Raw genomic sequence first — 19,691 nt, 5'->3', positions numbered from 1 at the left:
TATTGTGGCTTTTGAAACAAAAAATGTCAATTAACTTATAACCTTAATTCAACCTTGCTGGAAAAGATAAAATATGTTTGGTTCTGCACCAGCTAAAAACATCTCTTTATGAATGGGTCAATATATTTAAGTTGAATAGCAATAAATTACGGTTATCAGTTCATAGGTTGTTAACTGCAAAAGTTGTGAAGAAAAGTTGTTGCAATTTGTTAGATCGAGTAAAGTGTGTGAAGTGGCACACGTAAATAAAAGGATTCAAAAATTTAAGCTTATCTTTTTGATTTTACATCAACTTGAAATGTAAAAGATCTCAATTGACATAAACGGTTTAACAAAAAAACACGTCTATGCTACGTCAGTGGATCACCACCTATTTTGGCTTGCGGCACTCTTGCTGAACGAAACTGAACGATGGCAAAGAGAAAATAACTTTATTTGCAAACTTTAAGTTCGAACATTGTGAGTTTCGATGTTTTATACTAAATTCACAAGTTGATGCACGAGTAGATATGTTGTTGTGTTCTTGGTGCGATTATCATTAACTTAAATAAAAAAATGTTTAAGGTAAAAATTAAAGCGAGTTGTAAGTCAGTAAGGTGTGTATACAACAAGAACTCGTGATGTTTACTGTTGGCGTTTTAGCTCCGCATTCAGCAAACCGTACTTGGTTAAAAAGTGACCTTTATGAGGCTGACGTTGCGTATTTCCGCATTAACGAGCTCGGCTCATATGAACGGAGGTGGAAACCTTTAGATTTTTTGTTTCTTCGGCTTACTAAGTAGAAAGTTTGTATCACAAGGCTCCTGGTGCTAAGAATAAGTGAAGCTAAAGGACAGAGGGCCACAATGAACTTTAATCTAACTTTGCTAGAATGAATTAAGGTTGTTTTTTAATAAACTCCACATTACTTTACCAATTGGTAAAGATATTTCAATTTAAACAGCCACGTTTTTTAACTTTAACTATAGCTAGAAATCAGACATAAAATTAGAAATAACCCATCAATTGACAAAAACACAAAAACACAAAAGTCCCAGTCAAGTCAAATCCATGATATCAAAATAAAACGAAAAATTTTTTTATCTCGATTTGTTTTGATTCCCGTTTGACATAAAAGGTTCTGCGACAGACATCTTGTGCCAGGCTATTTTTTCACAATTTTTTGCCGAATTTCGTATTTAGGTAGAAATAAAACTTTACCCATATGGGTCATTTGTATAATATTTACCATTTTTTATGTTCCTTTTGTAATGATTTCAATATATTTCGGGTTTTGACAATTTGAACTCAAACTCAAATTACGTGCAGCGGCACACGGTTTCATAAAATCGCGATTACAAGCTTGCGATCCTTGGAATGGGCTTGCAATCCTTTGGATGGGCTTGCAATCCTTGGGATGGGCTTGCGATCCTTGGGATGGACTTGCGATCTTTGGGATGGGCTTGCGATCCTTGGGATGGGCTTGCTATCCTTGGGATGGACTTGCGATCTTTGAGATGGGCTTGCGATCCTTGGGATGGGCTTGCGATCCTTGGGATGGGCTTGCGATCCTTGGGATGGGTTTGCGATCCTTGGGATGAGCTTGCAATCCTTGGGATAAGCTTGCAATCCTTGGGATGGGCTTGCGATCTTTGAGATGGGCTTGCGATCCTTGGGATGGGCTTGCGATCCTTGGGATGGGCTTGCGATCCTTGGGATGGGTTTGCGATCCTTGGGATGGGCTTGCAATCCTTGGGATGGGCTTGCGATCTTTGAGATGGGCTTGCGATCCTTGGGATGGGCTTGCGATCCTTGGGATGGGCTTGCAATCCTTGGGATGGGCTTGCGATCTTTGAGATGGGCTTGCGATCCTTGGGATGGGCTTGCGATCCTTGGGATGGGCTTGCGATCCTTGGGATGGGCTTGCTATCCTTGGGATGGACTTGCGATCTTTGGGATGGGCTTGCGATCCTTGGGATGGGCTTGCTATCCTTGGGATGGACTTGCGATCTTTGAGATGGGCTTGCGATCCTTGGGATGGGCTTGCGATCCTTGGGATGGGCTTGCGATCCTTGGGATGGGTTTGCGATCCTTGGGATGAGCTTGCAATCCTTGGGATAAGCTTGCAATCCTTGGGATGGGCTTGCGATCTTTGAGATGGGCTTGCGATCCTTGGGATGGGCTTGCGATCCTTGGGATGGGCTTGCGATCCTTGGGATGGGTTTGCGATCCTTGGGATGAGCTTGCAATCCTTGGGATAAGCTTGCAATCCTTGGGATGGGCTTGCGATCTTTGAGATGGGCTTGCGATCCTTGGGATGGGCTTGCGATCCTTGGGATGGGCTTGCGATCCTTGGGATGGGCTTGCTATCCTTGGGATGGACTTGCGATCTTTGAGATGGGCTTGCGATCCTTGGGATGGGCTTGCGATCCTTGGGATGGGCTTGCGATCCTTGGGATGGGTTTGCGATCCTTGGGATGAGCTTGCAATCCTTGGGATAAGCTTGCAATCCTTGGGATGGGCTTGCGATCTTTGAGATGGGCTTGCGATCCTTGGGATGGGCTTGCGATCCTTGGGATGGGCTTGCGATCCTTGGGATGGGTTTGCGATCCTTGGGATGAGCTTGCAATCCTTGGGATAAGCTTGCAATCCTTGGGATGGGCTTGCGATCTTTGAGATGGGCTTGCGATCCTTGGGATGGGCTTGCGATCCTTGGGATGGGCTTGCGATCCTTGGGATGGGCTTGCGATCCTTGGGATGGGTTTGCGATCCTTGGGATGGGCTTGCGATCCTTGGGATGGGCTTGCAATCCTTGGGATGGACTTGCAATCCTTGGGATGGACTTGCAATGCTTGGGATGGGCTTGCAATCCTTGGGATGGACTTGCAATCCTTGGGATGGGCTTGCGATGAGCTTGCAATCCTTGGGATGAGCTTGCGATCCTTGGGAAGGGCTTGCGATCTTTGGGATGGGCTTGGATTATGGACTTGCAATCTTTGGGATGGGCTTGCAATCCTTGGGATGGGTTTGCAATCCTTGGGATGGGCTTGCGATCCTTGGGATGGGCTTGGATTATGGACTTGCAATCTTTGGGATGGGTTTGCGATCCTTGGGATGGGCTTGCAATCCTTGGGATGGGCTTGCGATCCTTGGGATGGGTTTGCGATCCTTGGGATGGGTTTGCGATCCTTGGGATGAGCTTGCAATCCTTGGGATAAGCTTGCAATCCTTGGGATAGGCTTGCGATCCTTGGGATGGGTTTGCGATCCTTGGGATGGGCTTGCGATCCTTGGGATGAGCTTGCAATCCTTGGGATGAGCTTGCAATCCTTGGGATGGGCTTGCGATCCTTGGGATGGGTGTGCGATCCTTGGGATGGGCTTGCAATCCTTGGGATGGGCTTGCGATCCTTGGGATGGGTTTGCGATCCTTGGGATGGGTTTGCGATCCTTGGGATGGGCTTGCGATCCTTGGGATGGGTTTGCAATCCTTGGGATGGGTTTGCGATCCTTGGGATGGGCTTGCAATCCTTGGGAATCCTTGGGATGGGTTTGCGATCCTTTGGATGGGTTTGCGATCCTTTGGATGGGCTTGCAATCCTTGGGATGGGCTTACGATCCTTGGGATCCTGGCGTATTTTTTCTTTTGTTTTTGTTTTTACATAGAAACAAACTTGTGTAAGCAAATAAGAAATGTAAAAATGGCTGAGGAACAAACAACGAACATCAGTTGTCGAGTGAGTTTGTTTCATAACTTTCTTGTCTTTGATATTGATCAAGCGAATTTTTATCCCCAAATACAATTTAGACATGTATGTGACTTGTAATTTCTAGTGCAATGAATGCAGTTATATTTAACACAAAACTTAATAATTGATTTTAATACTATTTGTAGGATTTTATTGCTGGCGATCAAGTAATTGAACACCAAGATGTTAGTATCGAACATCAGACTGTTGCAGGAATGCACGAACAGACAGCACAAATAAACCATCAGAATGTGGAAGGACTACAACAACAACATGCGGTTATCCAACGTCAAGATGTGAGTGGGCTACAACAGCAACATGCGATGATACAACATCAGGCAGTAGAAGGACTACAACAGCAGGCCAGTATCCAGCATCAGACAGTAAATCAGACGGTACATCAGCAACTAAGCATTCAACGGAATGTTACAGTGGTAATGCCACAATATGCCATTCACGGAGAAGGTCCTCGCATTTGGCATATTGGACCATCAACTTACCTACAAGAGGAAACACCTCTCAGTATTGGACCATCAACTTCCCAACAAGGGGAAACACCTCTCAGTATTGGACCATCAACTTCCCAACAAGGGGAAACACCTCTCAGTATTGGACCATCAACTTCCCAACAAGGTATTTTAGATAAAATAAATATTAGGGAATTTGTTTACAAAATTGCGTCTAAAAAATTCAATTTTTCTACCTTCAAATAAGGGGTAACACTAATTTACGGAATGATGAATGGTCGGAATGGTCGAAACGCTCACAGTATTATTATTAAATATAATAACACTTGACCCACCTTTACCCAAACGCTAACCCCCATCCTAACCCAAATATTGTGCGATGGTTTAATAATTGTTTTAACGGGGTAACACTTGAATTAGTGAGCGTTCCGACCATTAAATAAGTGGTTATTTTCCAGCATACCAGTTGATAGCAACCAGGATATTCTTAAAATGTAATAAAACACGTTTTTCCTACGAGAAGCCACCCTATCATAAATCTATTTCTGCTATCTGTTTATATATATATTTATATTGCAACTAGAAAATAATCCTACAAAAATGAACTTGTGTGGCTTTGCAACCAAACACCAAATACATTCATTTTGTTTAATTAATTAAAACCAAAAAAATGTTAAATTCTTAAAAAAATGTATTTTTGTAATTTATATTGAGAAATTCTATTTAACAGTGGATTATCACTTCCACATCTCTATAACTGCACAATAACATTTAAAAGATTCACATATTGTACCATAAATGATGTACTTATCTCCCTAAAGGCGGACAAATGATGATGTTTGATCCTCTATTTAAAATGCAAGATAAGAATGATGAGAGCAGCAAGTTATCACCTACAATGGATTGCTCATCGGTAACTTTATGACATTCTTAAATTTAATAACAAAAAGTTATTTTAAAACTTAGTGTTTTTTGATATGAAGGTTAAGTCTTATCTTCAAGAGATTGTTGCAGTGCCACCTCAAAAACTAACAGTTGCACATTTGACACAAACTGAAAATGAAGTGAGTAAAAATATCCAGTATTATTTCATTTCCGTTATTTGTGACATTTAAGTATATATAGCAGGGTTAGCCAGCAAACTGATCGCAAGTGACCTGGCAAATACCACATTTTATCTGGTTGATCGCATTGAATATGTGTTACCTCATTACAGTAGCTGTCGCATACAAGCGAAACATTAAAATGTCCAATTGTTTTCTGAAAAAGGCTTATAAAACGTCTTTTACCGTAACAAATTAACCTCCATCGATGGCTTGGAATGCAATTAACAGTAAAAATGATAAAAAGTGTTCTTGTGATTTTTTCACCGAACCAGTCGATCACAATCAAACACCTGATATTCAGTTTAAAGTTAACCACCTGGGATGTACCGTTACCATTAAATAAAAATGTTTGCATTTGTCACAGTAATATGATCTATTATTTGCATAAACTATAAGACACCTTTCTTTAATCAGACTTGCCTGATTTTAAATGTTTAAAATTTTTGTGATGCCTTGGCCTAATCATAAAATTATTGCCTACCAACTCCAGAGCTAACAAATTACATTTAGAAGAATGAACATGAAAGCGATAAAGATTCAGACACAAGTTTACCTGCCAACAGTGAATATTCACCAGTTTTGCATCCTGTAAGTTATACTTTCAATATCAAACAGCGATCTGTTTATTGCACCTTATAACACTCCAATATCTTCCTAATCTTTTAAAAAGTTCAGGTTGTTTTATTTAACACTACATGCGTTTAATTTCAGATCAAAGTTTAGTATAATGAAAACTTAACAGTTACAAGTAACTTATCCTAGAAGTGCTCTTGTGATTAGAAGCAAGGTTGTCTTTGTAATATGACCTGTTATCTGCATGATTTTAGAAGATATCCAAAAACTAATCAAATAAGATTGTGTATTTATCAGCTTATTTTTGTCAATTATTCTGTGTTGCTAAATGTCTCCACTGTGCCGAATTTATAATGAACAAATATAGAACTTTTTCCGTTACCTTTACCATACTTTACCTTATACTACAGAGCGATGATAATGTAAGAGACGAAGAAGGTTCAGCAAGCTGTAGCAAGCACCCACCAAATATAAATGGCTCTTTGGTAATTCGGTTGTAAGGGTAACTGGTTTGGTTGCACAAAATATAGTGTTTATATTAAAAAATTCCATAAAAGTGCCATTTTTGTATGATTTGAACATAAACCATCTTAACTCTGAAACAAATATAATTTGAATTACACTTGCATAAATAATTATTTTCTTACTTTGTGAAATATGAACACATTAAAACCCAACCTAAGTGGTGTGGGTTTAAGTACAAAATCTGTTTCAACTTATTATTTTATCACTACCAGTCATGTATGTGTACATGTTAGTTTAATTTCTCATAGTGTCCAGGTAAAATGGGGTATTTATCAGTTTTAGTACTTTAATGTTTGGCCTAAAATATTGAATCAGAAAAACAGCAACTTAGACAATTAGCACTATTTCAACAATAGGCCTACATAGTATTTGCTATTTTAGAATACAACTTAATTTGTCAAATCTCTAATTTGGAATTTAAATGTTTTAGCAAAAAATAGAACAACACTAACATGTAAATAATAAAAAAACAATAAGCCAACAAAAAATATATATAAATTATTCTTATTGATGTTTTTCTTGAATATTTACCTCCTTTTAAAAAATATGAAAATTTATTTTTTAAAACCTTATAATATTTTAATTACTTAAAAGTTGAGTCTTGATATCACCTACCAAAAGTGTTGCCTTTGTTATATAATCTACATGGTTGGCAATAAAAGTGTAAAAAGTTAGTCTAACAACATCAAACATTTAACTGTCTTAACCCATTTAGATTAAATTTAAACATGAAGTGTCTTCAGTCTAAAACAAACACCTTTACATATAATGTGACAACTTAGATAAATATAATGCTCTTTTAACTCTATTTGAAATAAACTATGTTTAAAATTTAGTTTTGTATTATTTATGCGCTAAACTTGAAGTGAAGTTTAAATGCCCTAGTTCTGACTTTAACAGGGATTACAAGACTTACTTGGAAGTATAGACACTCAAAGTGATGCAACCTTAGAGCGACCTCTAATTCAAGTAAGCCTATATGTTGTTTTATCAACCTAGCCTAGTTGTTCCTAACTGTTTATTGGCATACAGCACCCCTATTATGGATTGTGCCTTTGTGTAATGTCACTATAAATGGATCTAGATCAACTAATCAATTTTACTTGATTTAGGCTTAACAAAAGCCAAAAATAAGATTATGAAATACTTTTAAATTCCTATTGAAAACCCAATTTATATATCCAATTTATGCTTTTTTTTAAACTAACAAAGATAATATTTCACAGTTTTACAAGATGTCATGCCTCCTATATTTGATTTGTTTTTTATAAAAAATTAATGAAAGTTTTTTATTTTTTTTTATAGCTTAATAGTTTTATTCCTATAAATGCTATTACATTTTTTTAAATTGGAAAATGTGTGGCTGAATATAGTAATACTTGTGTATAAATATGCCAAAAAGACAAATTAGAACTTGAAGGATTATGCGTTTAGTGTCTGCATATTACTTAAGGCTTTCAACAAAGAAAGTATTAGACACCCAAGCAAGAAATCAACTGACAGCAGCAAACATTCTGTAAGTTGTTTATATAATTTAGTCTACAAAATTGTTGAGGCTCCTTTACAATCTTTATTAAATTTATGTTACATGGAAAATGTGAAATTCAGTAAACCTTTACCAATTCATTGAACATATCAAATAAACAAAATTAAAATAAAACTAATATTTGCATTAAATATTAAGCCATTTTAGAACCATTTATATTGTTTCTTGCTTATAACTTTGAAAAAAGCATACTTTACCAGGTTGCAGTGTTGTAATGACTCAAATCAATGAATTGACTTAAATGCACTTAAGTCACTGTTTTCAAATGACTTGACTTGACTTAAGTCATTAGGGCAAAATTACGTGATTTTTCTATAAATTTTTTTATAAAATTGAGCGATTTACCTAAATGTTTGCTCATAAAACAAATCGCTTGCTAGATGTTGCATTTTCTTTTTTTTAGTTCAGTTATTGCTTATAGTCGTACTAGTTTAAAAATTCTAATAGTTTAACGATTTAATTTTATGGCAAGAATGTGATTTGAGGTTGACTTCCTCTAATTATGACTTGACTTGTTATTTATTCAAAAAGACTTGACTTGGACTTTTATTTTACAAATGACTTAACTGGGGCTTTAGTCATTTTAAAAACACTTGTTTATAACACTGCCCGGTTGTCTTGTTAGTAGGGATGTTCAAAGTAGAATATCGAATCCTTGGATTCGAATCCAGATGAGATTCGAATCCAATTCTGCCATTTATTTCGGGTAATTGGAACCGATATAATTTAATGTTTTACCGCCGACCGTCGCGCCTAATTGTACAAACGCGTGTGGTAATTTGGCCTGTCGCTGCGGCGACCAATGTATAGTGCTTGCTTTAAATGTAACCTCGTAGTGCAGTGTCAGCGTTTTTTCGGGCGACCAATTACCGCGTCTCGCGATAACGTTCGTCTAATAATTAAGTGTCAATCAAGCGTTATTGGGCGAGCGACTAACGTGTTATGTCTGGTGTGGAGTTAGCAATTGCCCTAAATGCGTTAAGTTGCAAAAGTAACATAGCGTTGCAAAACGTGCTGGCCGTCCACAAAATGCGCTATGGGGTTACTTAAGGTCAACTTTAGGCCAATATTCAGGGAAGTTATGCAGTTATGCACAACGTAATTGTCAAGAATTCGTTATGTCAATAATAACTTTGTATTCTTTGCAGTACATCATTTGACTGCATAACAGATCATGTTAGTCAAAAAAGAAGCAATAAGACTTAACAATGCTTTCAAAAACAGGACCGAATTGCTTAAGACTTCTGTGTGCAGTGTTGCATTTGCTCACTATTGGCAAAAATATAAGTTTTGGACACAACCTGGACAGTTGACATATTCCAGTTTACAGAACGGCTTCAGATGACAGTTGTTAAGAATGTTAAACATATGAGAGAGTTTTTTTATTATAATGTACACATGTTAGAAAATTGTTTGGGCGATTTATTGCTGTGATTGTGGGCCCTGTAGGGTAGATTAAGATTAATCCCTTCCCCAAACAAAATCGAGGTTAAATAATTTAATAAAAATATACTAGGATTCGCTATTCTGGATTCGTTATTCTAGATTCGAAACCTATTATTCTAGAATACCTTGGGATTCTACTTTGAACATCCCTACTTGTTAGGCTAACTAAGATGTTGGCTGAAAAAAAAATTATTTGCAAACAAGGCATTGACTCTAGAGAAACTAACATGGAATGAGAATCGAACTCACAGCCCAGCCACACTGAAAGCTAGATATTGTGATTAACAAGGCTTGTAAAGAGCTTGGCAATCTACCCTTTTGATCAGTGGTTCCTAACTCTTTGGTAATTGCCCTGTGTCCTGTGCCCCCACCCCCCAAGTCACACAAAAAATAGCTAATCGAGCTGATTTTGAAAAACATGTTGTGAAGGCATTGACTCTACAACTGCAAATAACATCGCAAATTCGTGTGAAAAATTTGTATTTACCCCAATTTGTGATATATGAATGAATGGTTAGCCCATTTTGTTGTTAAAATTAACAAAGACACAGGAGAGGTGGAGAGAGAGAGGGTGGTTTGGTGCAAAACCACTTTGCACAACTTAGTTCTCCATCAACGATTTAAAGTAGTCTAATAATGCAAAACTTTGGTAGACGGAACATCCAGCCACAAAGAAGCAGGATGAGTACAAAGAAATATTGAAAAAAATAGCTGAATTACCTCATCAATGTGCGGATTTGATTCATGTAAATATATCCTTTGTAAATCGCATATTATTTATTGGCTTGGGTTAACAATCCTGAAAACAAGTGTAGGTTGCAGTAGTTTGGTGCTTCTGACTTTAAACAAACTTTTATATATTTTAGAAATGTCTGTATATTCAATTATTGGTATTTCGGTTAGACATTAAAAAAACACAAAAATTTTGTTTCAAAGTTTTAGTGGAAATATTATTCTGCTGAAGAGGCTACTTATCAAAAATATATTGTATTGTTTTATGTTGCATTTAAAATAAAAAATGTTTTTTTACAAAGCTGGAACAAGGCAGCTACATAAATAACGCATTTTTATATGATTTATTTTTATTAGGATTTCTAAAACTTAATTTATTTTTGTAAACTGGGGTGACTCTAAAATAAATAGGTTTGATAAAAAAAAATGATAAACAACAAATTAGAGCCCAAGTTGATTGGCAGGTAATTGCAATATATGACTTTATGAAAACTATTTTTTTACACATACCCTTTAACTGATTGTAACTGGTTGGATTTTAATTAAATTGTTTATAAATGAATTGTTTTGTAACCATGAAAACTCATGCTCGATAGGGATTTATAAGGTCATTAAACGAATCAACAACCAGATTTTTTCATCTTAGGGACGAAATGTGGATGGAAACAGTGGCAGGAGTACACAATCTGATACAGTTGTTGAACAACCCTCTACGACACAAGTAAGTCAACATATTGCTTAATTTGAATTAATTTAAAAATGTCTGTATTATTTTTTTATGTTTGAACCCCTGCTTGTATTGTTAAAATGGCAAGTGTTTCTGTATCTCTGTTGGACTCAGGTAGTCAAAAGTGTATTGTGTTTCTGTATTTAGGTTGTGTATTATCCGATTTCGAGTCGGATGTTTTTTAAACAAAAAAAAAACTAATTTCTTCTTTTTAAGGAGCCAAAAAAATTAAACCACAATAAAGATGACTTCAATAATCGGTATTTACTGAAGGGAGAGCCATTTTATGATGATAAATCGTTTGTAAAGGTTTACACGTAAGTTTGTTTAATTTCTACTATAAAATTAAATACATTAACATAAAAAATCTTTCTAAAAAATTAAAATGTCTAGTGTCTAGTAAAAAGTCATATCAGCAAAAAATCTTTTTAATGTAACATGTTACCATCAGTGGCGTATCCAGGGGGGGGTTGGGGTTCGGACCCCCCCCCCCTTTTCGTAAGTGACATTATCGTTTTTTGTTCGTTTTTTTTCGGAGTTTTACTCACCGTCCGAAGCTGCGTGTTTTTAAATGTAATTGGGTCACGCGTCTCAAGCTAATGCAAAACCAAAATCAAACGCAAAACGCCGTTTTTCGTCTTTTGTTTGGTCGACCGTAAACGCTAGATAGTTTTTTCTCTTTCCGCCTTTCGTTATTCGTTCGGGTTGGCTGATCAGCAAGTGTGTGTTCGACAATTAATAATATAAATCAAGCGGTTTCCGCTTTTTTCTCTCTGAAAACGTCGAGGTAGACGGTGCTGATGTTTCTCGCTGTTTGTTATCTGCGTTAATATTAGATGTTGGTGAAAGGCTGGGGTCGGCAACCTACTGTATCGGGCCCGTCGCCTCTTTGACAAACTATACACGAGTTCATTTCTAATACTTTTTGACTATTTTAACTACGCTAGTGCGAAAATTTTTCGAGCTTCGCGCGAATGATCTTACCACGTCCCATTTGTTAACGTTTTGATGCTGTATTTTGAACTAGATCAGCGCTTCTTTACCGTTGCGCCGTGGAAGGCTGCCAAGTGCGTCGCGGACAAACCGAAAACATATTCATACATATTTTACATATTTTTTAACATTTTTCATTTTCGGCAATGTAATAAAAACTTGCAAGAAATTTAAAAGAAACGCCGTTATACCAAAAAAAAAATCGCGCTCGCTTCGCTCGCCAGGTGCGCCCAAACTTAAAACGGTTATCAAACGCTGAACTAAATTAACTAACTATTAGAGTTAGACCGTTTTTTCGAAATAGTTTTATATGTCGCGCTAATCGAAAAAACACCCGGGAAAAACTATCTCCGTTTAGTATTGCAGATGGCGAAAGACGTGCTTGTAATATAGCCTAGTCCCGTACATGGATCTATCAAAATCTATCACACATATTTCACGGTCTTGGTTTAGTTTTTCGCCTGAAGTTAACGATTGCACACTAAGCGGTTAAGCAGCTGGCGCCTGGCAGGATTGTCGATAACGCACGTGTTCGCTTTTCGTCTAAATGTTCGCTTATGCTGGACGTTAATTGGCTGTTTCGGATGATTTTTTTTTCTTGTTTATGACGTCATTACCATCGCTATTTTATGACGTCCTATCCGTCACTATTTTATGACGTCATTAACGTCAGACGAAAAAACAACGGGGAATTCCCTAAGTTGAAAATTCGTAACCCCCCCTTTTTGAATTTCTGGATACGCCCCTGGTTACCATTGATGTGTTAAACCTAAAAATCTGTATGCAATAACAAACCAGTAACTGAAAATAATTTAAACCACTGCCTTTAATATATTCCCATGTTTTATCTACTAAAAATGAATAAAAAATCATGTAATGCATTTTTGCTTACAACTACAAGTACTGCTAACATATCAAGGGTTTATACTATAATACCATGATCAAAACTTGATTTTAGGATCCACAAAAAAAGTGATGAAACAAAGCAACCACTTTGTGCAAAAATAATTAACAAAAATATTTGTGAGAGCACTTATGAAGAAGGGTTGTTGTTAGATTTAAAGGATGCACACGTTGTTCACTTTTATGGCCTTTGGTCAATGGTTAGTATTGAAGAGTTTGATTTACATGCAAAAAAAAAATAAAAAAAATAATTCAGGGTAGCTTTTTTCAGGATATTTATTATTAACTTTTAGGTGATTTATTTTAGCTTCGAAACTTGAAAAACAAATAGTTTTAGCAAAATTTTCCGCAAATATTAATAGTTTCAAGGAAATTGTTTACTGTGTTCCAGGATTCCGATCAATCTTACGCCTTTGTGATGGAGCTCTGTTGTACAACAGTTGAAGATGTATGTATTAAAATATGATGTATGTATTAAATTCACCCGATCCGTTAGAAATTAGTGCATTTCTAAGCTAAAAGTTCTACGACAATTAGTGCATCCAAAGTATCAAAAAGTCCGACTTTTACACTTTGAGGTCTCGGACAATGCACTAATTTGCATTAACAATGTGGATAAGAAGATTAAGTTTAATAATACTTGACCTACCTAAACCCAAATAATGTGCATTGAATTAATAATTACATAAACGCTTTAGGCTCCAATACCTCAATTTGTGACGTAACAATCCTATGGTACCAAAGACGAGAAACTATCTTATGCCCACCCGAGTGTCGGATTTTTCATCAGCATTCAAATAATTATTACATTAACGTACATTATTTGGGTTCGGGTTAGCGTTTGGGTTAGGGTTAGGGTTAGGGTGGGTCAAGTGTTATTAATGCCATCTCACACTTTTTGTAATATTTTGTGAATGTTCAACGAATATTTTCAATTTATCTACGTCGTAGACCTTTTTGCTTAGAAATGCACTAATTTCTAACAGATCGGGTGATAAATTAAACTTTTACTGTTGTGCTCTTTTCAATGTTTACTATTCCATTCCGAAATGCCATCAACAACAATGCATTTGTTTTGGATTAGTACTTTAAAAAACCCAAAACCTGGATTGATGTTGAAAAAGGTGAAAACGTGACTAATGAAAGGGACATTCAGCATTATTTGACCATTTCCCATTTGGAAATTTTGAAACAATCAACATCAGGATTAAAATATCTGCACTCTAAACGCATTAGTAAGTAATTTTGTTATTATCTCAACACCGTTCAGTGCATATGCACCATTTTAACAATTTTTTTTAGTCATTTAATTTAACTACATCTGGCTTTGAAAAGTTTGCTTTAGTTCACAGAGACATAAAGCCAACCAACTTCTTTGTTACTGAAAAATGTGAGAGTGCCACTGTAAAAGAAGCTATTGTAAAAATAGGAGACTTCGGAATTAGTCGAAAAATTCAAAAAAATGAAAAATCTAGTATGTACACAAAAGTCTGTGGTACAGAATTGTATCAGCCCCCTGAAGCCTATAAAAAGGGTAAAGATGGACAATTAGTAGGCAGAACTGTAAGTAAACTTTTTTTATAATTTGCTTATCTTTATGCCATTATAAAACCATTGTGTTTTCGGATCTAGACTTCATCCTACGACATTTTCAGTTTTGGAATAATGTGGTACTTTGTGTTAACCAATGGAAAAGGTCATCCTTTTGGAGGCATCGATGGTCACCGATACAATGTAAGCAAACAAAATAAACCAACATTGGAGTTAAAAGGTAAATACCTTGTCTTGTTTTAGTTCTGCCTTCCAAAATGAAATTTGATATAGCAATCTGACACATAGTTAATATGTAAGTGGTACAAAGCAAGAAGTAAATATAAATCTCAACCAAGGCCTCCCTTGCATCCTCAAACGCGTTGTTCGCGAAATGTCTTCAAAAAAACAATTTTTGTTGGCTGCATTTGTCCGTTTACAATGACTTCGCGTAAACCTGTAGGCACAACCACGCTTTATTACTTAATGCTATAATTTTTTGCCAACGTTTTCTATATAAATTCAAAAATATAAGTTTTTTTTATGCTTTTGGCTGTTTTTACATTTTATGCATAGTATTGCATTTTGAGCTCCGTGACCCATAAACTCTATGAAGCACAATGTCACATATTTCTTAAAATTAAAAATGTAATCAATTTAAAAGTAAGCAAACTCATTTTTGCGTTGAGCCAAACAAGTCTGTATTGCAGCCACAGCTTGCTGAAGGACAAGAGGCATAACTTTATTACCCCCTAAACAAAATCCTGGATCCACCCCTGCCCGTGTTATTCAAAATGCAATGTTAAAACCGAAGTACATCAAAAATACTGTTTTGTGACTAATCATGGATAATGCTTTGTTTAATTAATTGAATGAATGTGTTGCTTTTATTTATTCAAGTGTTTTGTCATTAATATTTTTTGTAGATTTTGATGACAGCTTAAGCAAAGAGCAAAAAATCACGGCCAGAGAGTTGATTCGACAAATGCTTGAATTTGACCCAGAAAAGCGCTGCACTATCCAATATGTTGATAAACATCCTGTGTTTTGGGAGGCTTCAAAAAAACGTCGTTTTCTTGTGGTGCGGTAATAATTGTAACTTACACAGCATACAATTATAATTTTTAACCACCTAATAAGGTCTAACATTTTTACCATATTATTTTATAAACCTTTTTCCTGATTATCAGTGTAAGTCCAAAATACAGATGTTGCCTGGTTCCTATTCTGGGCCACCTTTGTTTTTAGTCACACAAACACAATTAGCCTAGGATAAAAAAAAAGTTAAACATATAATGTGCAATCAAAGGAATTAATTATAACAAAATTTATTCATATCCATTATATAAACAAACTCTCTGACAAATTTCCTTAAAAAACTTTTCTAAAATAAAATGATCCCGACCAACTATCTAACTACACATTTCTTTTAGGATGCCCACAAGCATATTGAAAATGAGTTGATCAAGGTTACGGAAAGTCTCAAAGGTGTCGAGATAAAATTCAAACAATGCAAAGATGATGATTTGCACGAGAGGTTAAACCACTTCGACAAACGTCTCTTGTTAGATTGCGATCAGGGAAACAACCAAGAGAAGCAAAAGTTCGACATATCTCTAGAAATTCTCCCACAATCTGTGAGGGAAGTGACCGGGATGCATAAAGTTAAAAGCTGCAGAAATGTTGAGGAATTTTTAACCGTCATGAGAAATAAGGTGGGTTGCAACAGCACAAATAAAATATATCAGATAACAGGGATTTTGTTTCTTAATGGACAAAATACCTGTGGTGGTCTCTAGTTTAGAATTTTTTACCAGTTAACTAGTGTGTCGCCTTCATCTTGGAATAACAAAAGTTGCTTGGACTACTAGTGTCGGCCCAAACACGTAAACACCTTGACCGACCAACTGGGGGACAAATATAAACAATATCAGAAAAACAATTTGTTCTTTCGCCTTAAACTGTTTATTTCATTATTAAACTGTTTATTCAGTTTATTAACGGAATCAATCTTCAAATTTAACATATCGTTATTGTAGTTTTTAAAAGTATTGCATTTTTACCATATTTCAGGCGTCTCATCCCCTTACTGCTGCTGAACAAGCGGAGCTTTTTGGAGACAAGAAGGGTGATGAAAAATGGGAAATATTTCTGAATTGCTTCCTGGAAGGTCGTGAACATCTGCTCGTTCATTTGTATCAAGTCTTCAAAGATGTTGAGGAACTTAGTGGATATTACTAGGACGCTGGAATGCTTCAGTTGAAAGGTACAAGGTAATTAAGTTATATTTTTTTGTTTTCTTTGTTTGTGTTTGTGCTTTATTTGTAGTATTTACTGCTATAAAATTTTGTTTATTTATACCCACGTTAAAAAAATGGTTGAAATAATGTTGCACACTTAAATACAACTGCACAAAGGAGGCATATTTTTCAAGGGCTGGGTTTGTGCCACGTCATATAATGTAACTTTCAAATGAGATTGCAGTCCCCTAAATCACATGGTGTTCAGGCAATTTCCTAAAATAAAATGATCACTCATGTTCTTGTTTTCAAAAAATACAAACATGCAAACTTTAGCCTAATGTGAAGCCGCACAATCAGTACCACGCTCAGTAAGCTGGTAGATATATTCAATCGATGCCAAAACAAGGTTTCTTGGTGCAAGAATCTTTTATAGACGCATAACCCACGAACGTACTTTTAGTATATAAAGAAATATAACATAATTTGGTAGAATGCTAAAAAGGCGCTGCTGATCTGATATCCGTTTAATTTCAGTCATAGTTTGCAATATAACTGAACGTCTATTAGTTTGGTTTATTTTTTTTAGAAAATAGCTTATGGTGACACAGTTTACCAGCAGTAAAATAATTGTTTGCTTGATTACCCGAAAACATTACGATGTAAAATGGCGACCATTTAACCATCCTATCTTTTATATTTACAGGATTCTTACTTAGTCAACTACTCGAACGTGGATCTATTTCTTCAAAATATTTTCTATATCATCATTTTTATTTGTGTTGTCTTTATTTGATTTTGGTGTTCGAACCACTTTGCGCCCCTTTTATTTTAGCTACTTACACATAATTTTTTTTAAATCATTAAATGATTCCTATAGACTGTAATTACGTCATATAAGCTAATCTTGATACTTTATGTTCAGCTAAGTTCAAAGGTTTTCGCACTTTCCTAAGCACTTCTCTTTTTGTTAACTTGGAACTTTCATCGGCTGTAAGCACTCCCACTGTTTTTCAACTTTTTTTCTAACTTTGTTGTGCAAATTTAATCCGCACAATATCAATGTTTGTGCGCCTGTAAAAACGTTCTATTCTTTTGTTCACCAGTACTATACCCCGGATATAAGCAGTGATAAACAACCTATAGCAATATGTTGTCTTTGTACTTTCCTACCCTTTTTAACATTTCAAAGTTCAAACCCAACCCAATATGCATTTCTTTACTTTTGTAATATGCAATATAATTGCTAATTTTGCCCAGTAAAACCTAAGTTTAATGTTTTGTGCCTTGTCAGTGGTGATTTATAGCAGGTTGTAAATATTAAATCACACTGGTTGACAGTTCTTTTGTGTTTTTTTGCAAGCATTATATCATAAATAGGCTTAACCCAAAGCTATACGCAAGAGTAATTTATATGGACTGATATTGTGGTCAAATAGGAGTAGGCCTATATAGTTTTTGTGTTGTTATTAATTAGTTTTTGTGTTGTTATTAATTAGTCCGTTACAGGTGATAGAGTTGGTTTGTGGCGATGATCAAGATTATTAGCAGAACCGCTAAAAAACATTTCCGAGAACTGAACCAAAAAGGAATTACATTTGACATCACTCAATGCTGCAAAAAATAAAAAATGAAATTTAAAAAGAATATTTGCCTAAATTGTAAAAGATTTAATTCTCCTTTGATTTTTGACGAATCAAACGATTTCAAGACAAACATGCGTTGATTTCTGTAGTAAACATTTGTTGTTTTAGTTGGCTTGTGAATCAGGGCAGGGTTTTGTAAATCTAAGCTATGCAAGACGCAATCTATAGCGATTCATATAAAGTTAAATGTACGAAATTTTAGAGGTTTTTAGAGTGGTCAGACAACTAACAAAACATTGTTGCTGTTAAAAGCGTGTGTGTATTTCAAGAAAGGGTAACTGTACTATCCGACCCCACCATTGTACGATTGATGCCTCGATGTTTAAAACAAGCATCTTGCGAGAGTTCGGTTTTTTAACAATAATTTAATAGAATGCTTGGCGCTCGTCTAGAATCTTACCACAACGAACATTATTTGGGTTAGGGTGCCGGTTAGCGTTTGGGTTTGGGTGAGTCCAGTAATAGTGTTAAACAATAAAACACTAACCGACACCCTAACCCACATATTATGCATTGCTTAATAATCATTTCAACGTTGTGGTAGGATTCTAGACCAGCGCCGAATGCTTTAACTGTGCTTTTAATCGAGAAAGCTTACAGCACGGATTTTAAGCAAATAATAGAAAAAAATATATTTAAAATCTATTAAATCATAGAGCACTAATGATTAAATGCTTACAAATATTCCCATGAGTTTTTATATTTAGTTCCCCTTTTAACATTATAATAGCGTGAAATTGTCTCACTTCTTAGTTGTTATATGTGAACCAAACACGCGACAAATTCATACACCCCTAAAAAAAAGGAGGTTTACACCCCTGAAAAAATAAATAGATTTCGCGCGAAACAATTACGTCAGTATTGCAAGTGTTTCGTCACCAAAACGTTTTTTTAACTTACGACAGAGTTGTTTACAATAAACAGAGTTTTTGTAAATAAATGTTTTTCATTACTTTTTTCAATTTTTACAACTTAAAAAATAATATTTTTTATATTTTTTAGAAAAAATTATTGGGAAAATTAAGCGTTATTCTATATGGATTTTGGGAAACACCCTATTTAAAATTATTATATATTTTATTTATTTAGTAGGGGTTTATTTAATAAATTAATGAATCCGTGAAATTTATAATGTTAATATTCTTGATTTAGAGTTTTAAGTTAGCATTAAATGATTATATTTTTTGAAACTTATAAAAACAATTTAAAGATAAAATATTTCTTTCTACCACAACAACTAACCCGTACCTTAACCCAAACAATGTGCGTTGTGGTAGGATTCTAGACCAGCGACCAAATAAGTTTTCATACGATTTAGAAATGTGATTATTGTAATTTCGTGATTTGCCACAACAAATTCTTACTTTTTGCTTTTAGGTAGTTGTTTTTTGTTTAGTTCCTGTTTCCTAGTTAAGGTTATTTTTTTGTTTTCCTAAATCCACCAGCTTAAACTGGTTTCGTTAAAAGATATTTGGCTTCAAGAAAGCAGTTTAATATATTTGGACCAGACAATATCCAAGACAATAAATAT

Source organism: Ascidiella aspersa, chromosome 6, assembly GCF_963924565.1.
Source record: "Ascidiella aspersa chromosome 6, kaAscAspe10.2, whole genome shotgun sequence".
In the NCBI taxonomy this organism is placed as follows: domain Eukaryota; kingdom Metazoa; phylum Chordata; class Ascidiacea; order Phlebobranchia; family Ascidiidae; genus Ascidiella; species Ascidiella aspersa.
Note: the sequence above shows the minus strand (reverse complement) of the source record.